Source organism: Sitophilus oryzae, unplaced genomic scaffold (genome assembly GCF_002938485.1).
Source record: "Sitophilus oryzae breed Bouriz unplaced genomic scaffold, Soryzae_2.0 scaffold_1442_pilon_pilon, whole genome shotgun sequence".
Taxonomy (NCBI): Eukaryota; Metazoa; Arthropoda; class Insecta; order Coleoptera; family Curculionidae; genus Sitophilus; species Sitophilus oryzae.
The window spans coordinates 6394202-6407947 of record NW_022146107.1 but is presented as its reverse complement, the minus strand read 5'-3'; the positions used below and the strand labels follow the sequence as shown (position 1 = coordinate 6407947).

Here is a 13746-nt window from a genome sequence, read left to right as displayed (position 1 = left end):
CGATGTTTTTATTTATTTATATTCTTGATTATTATATTTGATACTTTTATATATTTAGTTATAAAATAAAGTAATGGAATAGTAAAGTTTATTTATTTTTTTTTACATGGCAACATAAACTTCAGTGACTTCACTTCTAATGATACTGGCTAAAACACTTAATAGAGAGGGATTATTATTAATATTTAATGACAGATAAAACACACTCATAATAGGGTTTCCGGAACCGAAGCTGTTTTTCGGAACCGGGAATTTCGTTCCGCCCCTCTTAGGAACCGGGATTTCCCGGTTTTTTCGGTACTTTAGGTACTGAGTAATTTTTGTTCAATGGTGATGCAGTTTATCAATCAGAAAGCAAGGGATGGTGTTTCATAGTAAATTGGATAAAAAATTGAGATTTTTAATGAAAATAATATCAAATTATAAAGGATCAAAAATAATATCAAATTATCAGTCATGAAAAAATTAACATGAACACAAATAAAGAAAAAAGTATAGGTAACTTAAATTTCACATCAAACAACATAAACCAACTTAACTGATTTGAGACAAAAGACCTAAAATAATGAATTAAAAATGCAAATATCTATTAAAACATAACATAATAAATATTATAGGAATATCAAATGCGAAAAGAAGAAATAACAATAAGAAATAGCATCATTACTTATTTAGAAGAGTTTGATTTCGACCGCTAGAAAGTATCAAAGGACTTTCTCGCGTAACAAAAAAATAATTTTTTAATTATTGTTAGCGAGGCCCGGTTCTGGTGATGGCCAAAAAGATCTGAACCCTAACTGGCAGTATTAATTAGAGTTTCCAGAACCGTACTAAAATATTTTCGTTCAATGATTGTGGAGTTCATTAACAGGACCGTTCCTGGCGAGCGTGCAGTGCGTGCACGCACGTAGGCGCAACATTTTGAGGGCGCAAAATCGAAGGGTCAATCAGTACTTTGTAACAAAAAACCGATACGCTTTCTTGCCAATAAACAAATACTTAAACATAGGATAAAGTTTGCTTAGCGTCTTTTTGGCGTTGGCCGCACCGAATAAACAAGTCTAGGGCAATCTGTCGGCAACATATTGATCTCATCTATTTATTTTTCATTTTATTCATTTTAATCATTTTATTTATTTAGCATTGTTCATTAAAATGTTGTATCCTATGTTATAGGGCTTGTTTCTCTCTACAATTTCCTGTCTCACAATGTACCGTTTGTGTCGGGGAAGGGATCATAGTTTCACAGTTGTCGATTTTCGAAAGAAATCAGTACATGTATATTATTTCGTATATTTTTCATTTTATTGATTAGTTTCATAGTTGTCGATTTTCGAAAGAAATCAGTACATGTATATTATTTCGTATATTTTTCATTTTATTGATTTTATGGAAAGCACTGTTTATTAAAATGTTGTATCCTATGTTATAAGGCTTGTTTCTCTCTACAATTTCCTGTCACACAAATTACTGTTTGTGTCGGGGAAGGGATCATAGTTTCATAGTTGTCGATTTTCGAAAGAAATCAGTACATTTCGTATATTTTTCATTTTATTCATTTTATGGAAAGCACTGTTCATTAAAATGTTGTATCCTATGTTATAGGGCTTGTTTCTCTCTACAATTTTCTGTCTCACAAATTACTGTTTGTGTCGAGGAAGGGATCATAGTTTCATAGTTGTCGATTTTCGAAAGAAATCAGTACATGTATAGTATTTCGTATATTTTTCATTTTATTCATTTTATGGAAAGCACTGTTCATTAAAATGTTGTATCCTATGTTATAGGGCTTGTTTCTCTCTACAATTTTCTGTCACACAAATTACTGTTTGTGTCGGGGAAGGGATCATAGTTTCATAGTTGTCGATTTTCGAAAGAAATCAGTACATGTATAGTATTTCGTATATTTTTCATTTTATTCATTTTATGGAAAGCACTGTTCATTAAAATGTTGTATCCTATGTTATAGGGCTTGTTTCTCTCTACAATTTTCTGTCACACAAATTACTGTTTGTGTCGGGGAAGGGATCATAGTTTCATAGTTGTCGATTTTCGAAAGAAATCAGTACATTTCGTATATTTTTCATTTTATTCATTTTATGGAAAGCACTGTTCATTAAAATGTTGTATCCTATGTTATAGGGCTTGTTTCTCTCTACAATTTTCTGTCTCACAAATTACTGTTTGTGTCGAGGAAGGGATCATAGTTTCATAGTTGTCGATTTTCGAAAGAAATCAGTACATGTATAGTATTTCGTATATTTTTCATTTTATTCATTTTATGGAAAGCACTGTTCATTAAAATGTTGTATCCTATGTTATAGGGCTTGTTTCTCTCTACAATTTTCTGTCACACAAATTACTGTTTGTGTCGGGGAAGGGATCATAGTTTCATAGTTGTCGATTTTCGAAAGAAATCAGTACATTTCGTATATTTTTCATTTTATTCATTTTATGGAAAGCACTGTTCATTAAAATGTTGTATCCTATGTTATAGGGCTTGTTTCTCTCTACAATTTTCTGTCTCACAAATTACTGTTTGTGTCGAGGAAGGGATCATAGTTTCATAGTTGTCGATTTTCGAAAGAAATCAGTACATGTATAGTATTTCGTATATTTTTCATTTTATTCATTTTATTGAAAGCACTGTTCATTAAAATGTTGTATCCTATGTTATAGGGCTTGTTTCTCTCTACAATTTTCTGTCACACAAATTACTGTTTGTGTCGGGGAAGGGATCATAGTTTCATAGTTGTCGATTTTCGAAAGAAATCAGTACATGTATAGTATTTCGTATATTTTTCATTTTATTCATTTTATGGAAAGCACTGTTCATTAAAATGTTGTATCCTATGTTATAGGGCTTGTTTCTCTCTACAATTTCCTGTCTTACAATGTACCGTTTTTATCGGGGAAGGGATCATAGTTTCATAGTTGTCTATTTTCGAAAGAAATCAGTACATGTATATTATTTCCGATTTTTAGTTTATTGTTTTTATGTATTTCATTTAAAATGGGTCAGTTTTTTTCTTTAGGGTACTATTTTTGTTACTAAATATTTTTGTGGTTTTGTTTGTTTTCTTTATTTAATAAATATTTTTATACTTTAATTAGATTTTTTTTACATTTCCAATTACAAATTGCCCGTTTGTCGCAGAATATAAATTCTTTAAATTTTGGAGATTAAGATTAAAATATATAATTGATTTAAATACAAAAAGGGCGCACCACAGAATGCTGCATGTAAGCGCCAGATACCCCAGGAACGGGTCTGTTCGTCAATTAGCAAGCAAGGGATGGTTCTCAAAAGTAAAACCTATAAAAAATTGAGTTTCAAATGAAAATAATATGAAATTTTTAAGTCATGAGAAAGTATACATGAACACAAATAATGAACACAAGCGAAAAAAAAAGAAAACACATAGGTAGCTTAAAAATTACATCAAACAACATCAACCAATCTCGAAACCAACTTAACTAAATTAGAAAAAAAAACTTAACATTTTCAATTAAAGATGCAAATGCCTATAAAAACATAACACAAAAAATATAACTAATACATCTAGAAATATTATACTAAATAATAAAATAACATATTTAAATTTCAATAATTGCTAATAAACATTATAGAAACTTCAAAATCACTTCAGAAGTAAGAACAGTATAGAGATAGCATATAGCATCACTACTTATTTAGAAGAGTTTGATTTCGACCGCTAGAAAGTCTTTCACAGGTAACAAAAAATATGTTTTTAATTATGATTACGGAGTCCCAAAAGTACCGAAAGAACAGGGAATTAATAATTTCGAGTCCCGGTTCTTTGGTGTCTCAAAAGAACCGGAAATTTGAACCTTTGGTACCGGGATTTTCCGATTCTGAACCCTAACTCACAACTGTTACTTAAAAAAATGGTAAGTAGATAGTAACTAATAAGAATTTGAATGAAGTGTATTAAAATAATCAACATTGTAGAGCTATTAAATAAAATTTAATCAAACATAATTTGATAAATTATTTTATTTTATTTCCTAATGTATAATTTGAAATATTCCTGATTCCTGATGCTAGTATTTTTTCCCTATAAAACAATTGCGACTGCTACTTTTCAAATTATCACTCTGTATATTTTCGCAAACTTGTTTCTTCAGCCCGCTAGCAGTTCTGTTTTAAATTTGGACCCATTAACACCGGAACATTCGCCCGATTGGCGCCAACAGTCGCTGAGTAAGAATATATTTTCGGCATCGTTATAAACTCTACCTGTTGTCACATATACCTGGATATTGAACTGTCATTCGGATATATTTATATCATGAATAACTTTGTACAGGGTGAGTCAACAATAGACTGAAGTTCATTATTTTATTTGTTTTAAATATTTTGAAAAAATGTTAAATTGAAAAGTTCTAGGGAATCGATGAGCTATATCGTTGACTAATCCTGTGCCTGCACGGTCCATATCTTCAAAAATATTTTTACCATAGACAAACAGCCTACGCCACTGTACTCTACCGAAAAGAAACTGTTTTCACTTTTTCGATACCTTTCACAATAACGGATTTACGGGAGGTGTCCCAAATAGCAAACTTTTCTAAAATATCCGGTAGCTCAGAAACTAACAGAGCTATAAAAAATTTGTTTACATCAGCATTTGACAAAACTGTAAAACTTTTTGGATTGATATTGTGGTGTTGAAACTTTTGGACAAATTCTCAAAAAAATATTAGTATATGAAAATCACGTTGCATCAATGCAAATCAAAGTGCATTTATAAAAAGTATATTTAGGAGTTTAGAATAACCTCAAAAAGAAAATTCCACCCCTCCAACTTCCAGTAGATGATGTACCAAGAATGTACAATTCTGAGAAACACCTCCAACCTAGTATATCGAGCAACACAAAGAATTGAAAGAGAGAAACGTTTGCTCGGCAGTTAAAAAACCGTATCATAACGTGGTATACCGACGCTTCCAAAACATTCTTTTTCTTCCAAAACTTCCTAAACAGAAGTTGGTCAAAGAACGCCCAGAGAAGCTGAACAAATTAGGCAAAGAAATTAAAGTTCTCCTACTTTGGATGCTAGCCCACCAAGGGATAGAAGGTAATGAAAAAGCAGACGTTCTAGCTAGAAAAAGAGCAGACACTCCACTAACTTAGGGGTTAATAGACGCCCGGATTAATCCGGATATGTCCGGATTTTCACTACATCCGGATAGGTCCGGGCTGATTTTTATTTGTTTATAGCATTATTTGTGGTGTTTGAAAAAAAAGCGAGTTGTACCGTATGATCGAATAAAAACGGCGCCAGCGATGGGTATGAAATGAATATCGCTGTCATTTTATATGTAAAATTATATGGGAAATGTCATCGATCGTCATTTCATGGCCATCGCTGACGCCGTTTTTATTCGATCATACGGTATTTGGAGTAAAAATGATTTTTGTACCTCGTCTGTATGCCAATCCTACAGCCTCGCCACAAAAAGTATTATTTTTACTCCTAATCAAACAATATACTATTTTTGCTCTTACATCGGTAAAAATTATAATGTCCGGATTTTGTTTGGATTTTTGGGAAGGTTTGCCCGGGGTGGAAAAGTTTTCATCTGGTAACCCTACACTAACTGGACCAGAACCGTTCAGCTTGCAAGGTAGAAACTAACTTAAAGCAGAACTCAAGAACTTGGAAAACTCCGTTCGTAACCTGGAATGAGAATCCTCCAACGGTCTAAGACATTCGAAGAAATTTCTCAGGACTTAGACCGAGAAAAATCAAAGATTTTCGTTGATTTAATTAAGAAGAATCTTCGGATTGTCACGGGGTTTTTAGCAGGACACTATCTTCTTCTACAAAGTATGAAAATTTATAGTATTTATAGTAGAATATATAAAAATTGGTACATATAGACGCAAAATAAAAAGTAGAACATAAAAAAAATGACTGTTATATTTACTCTTGGTATAACTAAAACTTACAAAATTATTCTGTAAACTTTGGAATAATAGGCTACACCAAATGGCCAAATAAGATATTATGTATATGTTACTAATGTTTTTGGTTGCTTTGTTTTGTGTTATTCTCGAGATTAACAGGGTAATGTCGACATTAACTGGATATCGGACAATCGTGATAAATCTATGCTCATTTAATTTAAAAGATACATGTTCAAAATCACTTTTTGTGATAAAATGTTCTTAATAAATTTTCATTATGCTTTACAAGAGTTATTATGACAGGGTGTAAGTATGCTGTATATACTAAATAGTATGTAACGTAGTATTATTGGTTAAAAAGTTATAAAATCATGAAATTTTGCATAAAACAATTCGTCATCATTCAGTAAAAATCTTGAAGTAATTTCCTAGAAAAGTTTGAAACATGTTCATTACAGCTATTTTATTATTATAATAAAACAAGACAACTAAATAACAATTTTCACATATAATAAAATTTCCGTTCCAAAAACATTAGCGTGTCATAATTTGTACCGAGTGGTTTTGATGGCCATTGTTAAATTAAATTTCTTACACATCTAAAACTATTTCAAAATTAAAATACAGCGAATTGTTACGCTTTTTGGTTGAAATCATTTAATGATAATGCCTTCTTTATAATTAATCATACTAAAATAACGGAGTGCCAGGTATATACAGGGTGAGATATAAATAAACAAATATTTTGTTAAGCACTTAAATTAATATTGATTGGCTATTCTTTTTTTTTTAATAATAACATGCATTTTGTATTTTGTTTTTTTTTTCTTCAAAATTTTTTTTCTACAACAAAAATTTAGAATTACTGGGACACATACTGGGCATCCAAATTATATCATTACAGTACTTTAGGAATAGAAATTTTATAGCAAAATCACTGAGAAATAAAAGATTTTTTTTTTAATTTTTAATTCAAAAACCGAAAACATTAGCGTAAAAATATATTTGAATCAACCAGTGTACTTTGTAAAAAGATTTGAGTAAAAATGTCTAATAGGAAATAATAGAATTCTGCGTCTCTCTGTATGTATAATCCTACAGGAGAGGAGAAAATAAAAATATAATACATACGTAGATATATGAAATATTGAATAAAGGGCCATAAAATATCGTAGTTATTTCGAGTCTGCACTACAAACAGAAATTAGTATTTCTGGCACATGTGTTCTTAATTAAACCGGTATAAACGGATATTTAGTGAAATGCATCTGTATTTTACAGATGCATTTATTTATCTACGCTCTGGATATCTGCTGTATGAGTGATGAACTATAATACTGAAGCTACACAGCTTTATGGTTTCTATATGTTCGAACAATATTTTTTGGTATTGATATGGTTAGGTTAACAATTGATTTGGTTTTATCACAATTTACAAGTGAACCTAAATAATAATCTGAAAATAATGACTCTAAAACTTAAACATCATACCATCAAAAATGAAGAAACCAATATACCTATAGTGTATTATTTTCATCTAGGATAATAATAAAACAGAAAAAAACTTAAATATGCTACACAGACAACAAAATAAAATTCTAAAAATTATATTTAATACGGATATACTAACACCAACAGAAGAAGTATACCAAAAAATAAATGAACTAAACGTAAGACAATTAATAAAAACAAATAATTCTTTAGAAGAAAATCAGACATCAGCAGAACAGCCAAGAGAACTAAAAAAAATTTCACAAAACTAACAATAGAAACTACCACAAAATATAATATGTTAACAAAAGAAATAACACAATTAAATTATAAAAAAATTTAAGAAGAAAATTAAAAACATGATATTTAAGAAGATGCATAAACTTAGACCAATTTATAAAAAAAGAACAATGCCTTCGATACCATCTGCGCAGGGAAAATCTTAAAAATCTTCAAACTGTTGCAGATTTGCAGATGAAGAAGGACGGAAACAACTGCCACAAAGATAAAGCCTGCTAAATATTTTCGTATATCCTTTTAAACTCTAAAATTTATATTGTGTATTAAAACATTTTTTTCTACAAACGTCAATAAAAGTATAATTTTTAACTTCTGAACGGCATCCCTTGAGTATCTAAAATTTTCAGTCATGTCATTTTATGACATTGGCACCATGGGTGTTAAGAGTAATCTACCACAACTAATGCACTTAAGTTAAAAGTGATTGACTTTTTACATTGATGGTAAATTGAAAAATATAAAAACATTCTCCTAATCCCTCCAATTTAAAAAACGATCATATAAAAACTTGCAGTCTTAATTTGATTTAGTCGGCAAAAATTCAAAAGTAGTATTCTATGCAGCTATTTCGATTGCCAAAATCACATTTCTACAAATAAAATAAACGCATATTTCCACTGACTCTCAGAGTGGCATTTTCTGCATACCTTTTGTGGAAATCTATGACGTATGTACCTGAAATCTTAATAAGGTGTCATTGAATAATTATTTCAGTGAAAACACCCACGGTTTTACTCTAATATGGCTATATATGTTCATTCGTTGGTACAATAAAATTACTTATTATGTACATTTACTTTATAGGAAAAATATTATAGTTCAATAACATGATAATTAATTATTAGCATGTCTGGATCTGGCAATATGTATTTTTACAATAAATGATCAAAATTTTGGTAACATATATTACAATTATTACATTATTAAAAGGTGATAAAAAAGATATACTCAAAACTAAAAAAAATAAATAATGTGAGAGAGATATTATTATGGGAAATCAAAAATGTAATTCAGAGTCTACACAACACGTGACTAAATGTAAGTTAACAAGAGAAAATGTTAATTAAGACGCAAAACAATAAATCACAGTCTAAGAAACGGTTCGGCGGCCATCCATTGCAAGATGTTAAACAAAAGATGGATGAAAGTGAAGATTGTGATGTGTGTGTATTCGTAGTCATAACTAAAAATAAAATCTGAGATAATTAACTACTATAAACCTTTTAAACAATTGTCCTGTGATAGTGGTAAATTGTTGTTTTTATATGTTTTAATTATAATTAACAATGTAGATATATTATTATAGAAGAAAAAGATTAAACGGCTCAGCCCTCAACAACTCGTAACCGTATACACCAGCACAGAATATCTAGCGTAGCTAGATATTCTGTGACACTAGTGTACACCAGTGCAGACTCACACACTCACACTTGTTGAGGGCTGAGCTGTTTAATATTTTTCTCCTTTTTTATACATTTCCCTCACTATTTCTTTCTTGTTTATATTATCTGTGATATTATTATACATATACTTTTGTCATACAATTTGGGGATTTATTCTTCTAATATGGCGCCTAGGAAACTAAGGAAACATAAAGTTGATGATGATGGTCAAAAGACAAAACGTCGTATGATAAATCGGAAAACACTGTTGTATAGTTGGAAAAAAGTGGCAATGAAAATGTGCTTGTAATTTTTGGATAACTTGTCAAATAACGTCAGAAAAATATAAAATCGAAATCATCAATTTTCGGTTTATCTCGAATATCTCCGGAACCACTCCGAATTTTAAATATTTCTAAACGGAATATTATTAGGCACATTAATGGCAAAACTTTGTCCTAATTTAACCATCCTATAGTTTTCCAGATCCCAATGGCGGGATCTAATTTAAATTATCCTGTATATGGACTAGAATTGTAAATATATAAGACTGCATACAGAGCTGCAACAAGTTAGAGTACTTTTACCCTCGATCCATACTTAAGACTTAAGATTTTAAGTCTCTTTGAAACTGACTTGTTGCAGCTCTGTTTGCAGTAGAATACAGGGTGTTTCAAAAACATGTGCCATCTTTCGTGGGGAGATTCCTCAAGTAAAAATAAAAGTTATTTTTCACATCAACTTAGGTCCGATTGTGCTTTGTTTCGTAGCTACAGGGTGTTAAAATCTTAATAATCTTTCGATTTATTATAATTTTCTTCCAAGTACTTTTAGTGATTCGAATGAAATTTTGAGGGTAGAAATGACTATAAGTGCGACATATTTTAATGCTAAAAAACTGTCGACGTATACATCAGGGACGTGCATATGGTTTATCACTGGAACATTTTTCAAAAAAAAGCATGTGCGCCACTGACTTTTTTATTTTGATATGAAAATTGTGTAGGCCGTTTAATGCCAATTAAAAGTTATATCTTGATATTTTGTCGAATTCAGTCTCCTTGATAAGATAGACGCAATTTTATTAATCACAATTTATAAAATAAAAACAAAATTAATAAATTATATATTTTACCGAATTTATTATTAAATATTATTATTATGGTATTTAAGATAATTACAACAAACCTAATTTTAAAAAGTTTTAACATCCTGTAACTCTATGCATTTCCGTACCCATGTTTATAGGAACTTTTTTTCATATTTTTTGATGGGAAATCGATGAGTACTTATTTAAAACTTTTGCAAGTTAATGATATTATTTTTTTTAAAGGTTGTTATTAGGCTTGGATCAAGGCAAATTAATAAAATTACGTTTATCTCATCAAGGAGGCCAAAATCGACAAAATATCAAGAGACAATAACTTTTGATCGGCATTAAACTGCTTACACTATTTCGCTAACAAGAGAAAAAAAGTCAGTGGTGTACATGCATTTTTTAGAAAAATATTCCAGTGATAACCATACACACGTCCCTGGTGAATAGTCGACACTTTAGCTTTAAAATATGTCGCATTTATAGTCACTTTTACCATCAAAGTTTCATTCGAAACGCTAAAAGTACTCGAAAAAAATTTATAATAATTGGATTTCTGCTCTATAATAATTTATTTTTTAGGTTTTTTAAGATTCTTATTTAAATTCTTATTTAATTTCTTTATGATAATTTTACACTCCAAAATTAAAATTATTACATTTATATTTCTTATACCGGGTGCGTCTCAAAAGTGGCTCACCCATATAACTTTTTATTTTTTTAGATAAAAAACGAGATTTGGTATGTTAATATATGACATAAATTAGGATTTATTGACGTATTCAATTGTTTTTGGTCACTTCATGTTTCACCGGAAATGATAACAACTTTTTATTTTTAAAGGACACCTTCTGCCTTTATTCGATAGAAAATGACACTCATAATAGAATGACATATCATATGTCAACTTTTGACATTTTCGCATATGGTTTGTTTGAAATTGTAACATGTGGTTCATAACGACAATTTTACTCGAAATACCAAGTGTGTGGTATCAAATTCTTCGTAAAAAATGCTTTTTCCGAATATGTTAATGAGCCACTTTTGTTCCATTTGAAAAGAATGAGATATTATAAAAAATACGATTTGGACATCTTTTAACCAGTCATGTCATGACCCCAAAAACATTAGATGATCAAATCTATTTATCCAAGGCTCCTTGGTTAACTTTTACCATCAAAGTTTTATTCGAAACGCTAAAAGTACTCGGAAAAAAATTATAATAATTTGAAAAAATATTAAGACCCTGTAGGTACGAAACAAAGCAGAATCGGACCTGTGTTGAAATGAAAAATAAATCTTATTTTTACGTGAGGAATCTCCCCACTAGAGATGGCACATGTTTTTTGAAACACCCTGTATGTATATATTATGAAAATTTTCTTTACAGTATCTTCCGTTTGACAAAAAAGTTGGGCAGGTTTGTACAAACCGCATCCCCCTATCTTCACTAATAACGGCGGAGATGCCATATGATTTCAACCAAAATGGGACACCCTGTACAACTCGGCCATCGCTAACTAGTCTACTGGACAACGAAAATAAAAGTTTCAAGGATCAAACGCTACACAAGATACGTTAAATGTAAAAATACCGAACAAATAGGTGTGACATATCTAGTTTTCGTCGTGGGTGTAAATTCGTTATTAGTGGGCATCGTTTACGTTTCTGAACTATTCAGACAGGTAGTTCCATTGATACTCCCACGACTGCGTGTCACTAATATGGATATGGAAGGAATTGTTGAAATAAGTCTATGTCAATATTCGTTCGATTTTCATTTACTCGTAGTATAGATCTCTAACCGAAACACATATAATCTAATATTTAACAATATCAAAATAATATAAAGAATAATTCATACATACAGAATGTCCCAATATTCCGTGGACATAGAACTACTACGTATATTAGAGTTTAAATAAAAAACTGAATTAAATGTACCCCTATATAAAAGAGTTTTCTTTGTCTGTTTAATGTAGGTAATACTAGAAGTAGCTTCGGATTTAGAGGATGGACAAACCGGGCTATCCGCTCCGGGAGGCTGTTTCGGGGGCGCCAACATTATAATATAATATGGTTAAAAATAAAAAAACTAGCTCCATAATGCGCCTATGCTTGCTATATGCAGCTCACGTTCTTCCATCAAGTATTAATTTGCTTTTAAAACAAATTTTACAGATTTTTTAAGTAATTTACTTCAAACGCTGGAGAGGCCCTGGATAGGATGGGAGCACAATTCCTTCGGTTCTAACCTTGCTTTCCCGAATAGAAAGTGTCGCTTGTGATACAGAGCCTCACAGTGATATAAGACTTTAAATTTTCTTCATATAAATAAAATTACTTAATTCTGAGAAAACGTTGAACAAAAATATCTTTTTATGTTTAAACCAAACTGAATTTATAATGAATTAAAGACCACAGACACAAAATATCTTCTCTAGAAATTAATCAATGAACAGTTTTGAGAAAGGATGTGGTCATATAGAGAGTACCAAATTAAACAAATACAGAATAAATAATAGTTTTATTAATAAATCGATGAATAACATCATGTAAATATTTTTCCTCTTTTGATAATATAACATTTAAACAGAGATTACCAAAATGTCTTCTTATTACCTGTATATCAAACACACGTCTCTGTACAAGAAATACAATATTTTTAGGCTGTCCTAATAATTAAGCCTTTCGTATAAGGTGAAACCATTATAAAATAACCTTTGTCTCGATGAACCTCAAAAGATTTTCCCGAAAACTATATGAGTAATGTAGGAGTTACAAATCTGGCATAAAATTACATCATTGAAACGTAGAGGGTTACTGCCATTTTTCTCATAACCGGACAGAACATGATTTTTAAACAACTTTTATAATAAGTTTTTTCTATCTTTACGTGTTTATTAACTACGATACTACGATAGATACATAGGTATATCAATACTAAAAATCCAGAATAATTTTCTTAAGAGTAAGTTAAGTTATACCCTTTTATACTTAGTTGCCGTAGAAACAAAAACAACAATTTCGAGCGTTTTCTGCACAGCAATTTGTCCTAGATTCTAAAAAGTTCAAATTTAACGTTTTCATGCATCCAAATATTATTCTACTGATATCCTGCTTAAGTTTATTAGTCGTAGGTTGCTCTTAGATTAAAATATCCGAAATTCGGATAAGTTTTTCACAGAAAACGTCGGATATTCGGATGTATGAAAACTAAGCTTTAGTTGCAAAATAAAAAAAGAGAAAAAAATGATGCTTTTAGATCCAACTTCAACAAAGGTAGGTACTATAACGTTAAGTACTACTTTCTAATAAACTTTAAACTATTGCTGAGTATAGTTTTATTTTACAAAGAATAAAAACTAAATGTCCAACATTACATTGTAGTATACATAATCTAAAAATCGATGAAAAATGGGTTTAACGCTTTCTGCTCTTGTACTAAGGTGTGGAATAACTATCAATAAAAGGATTTATAACTCCACTAGTAAATCACCACGCACGTAGAAATAGAATCACGGAAGCTGTCATCGAAATTT

At 30.4% G+C, this 13746-nt stretch overlaps 1 protein-coding gene across 2 annotated transcripts in view; it reads right to left on the bottom strand.

Moving 5' to 3' along the window:
• LOC115877151 overlaps nucleotides 1–13746 on the bottom strand; it is a 57322-nt gene that overhangs the window by 35381 nt on the left and 8195 nt on the right. The window lies entirely within an intron of this gene.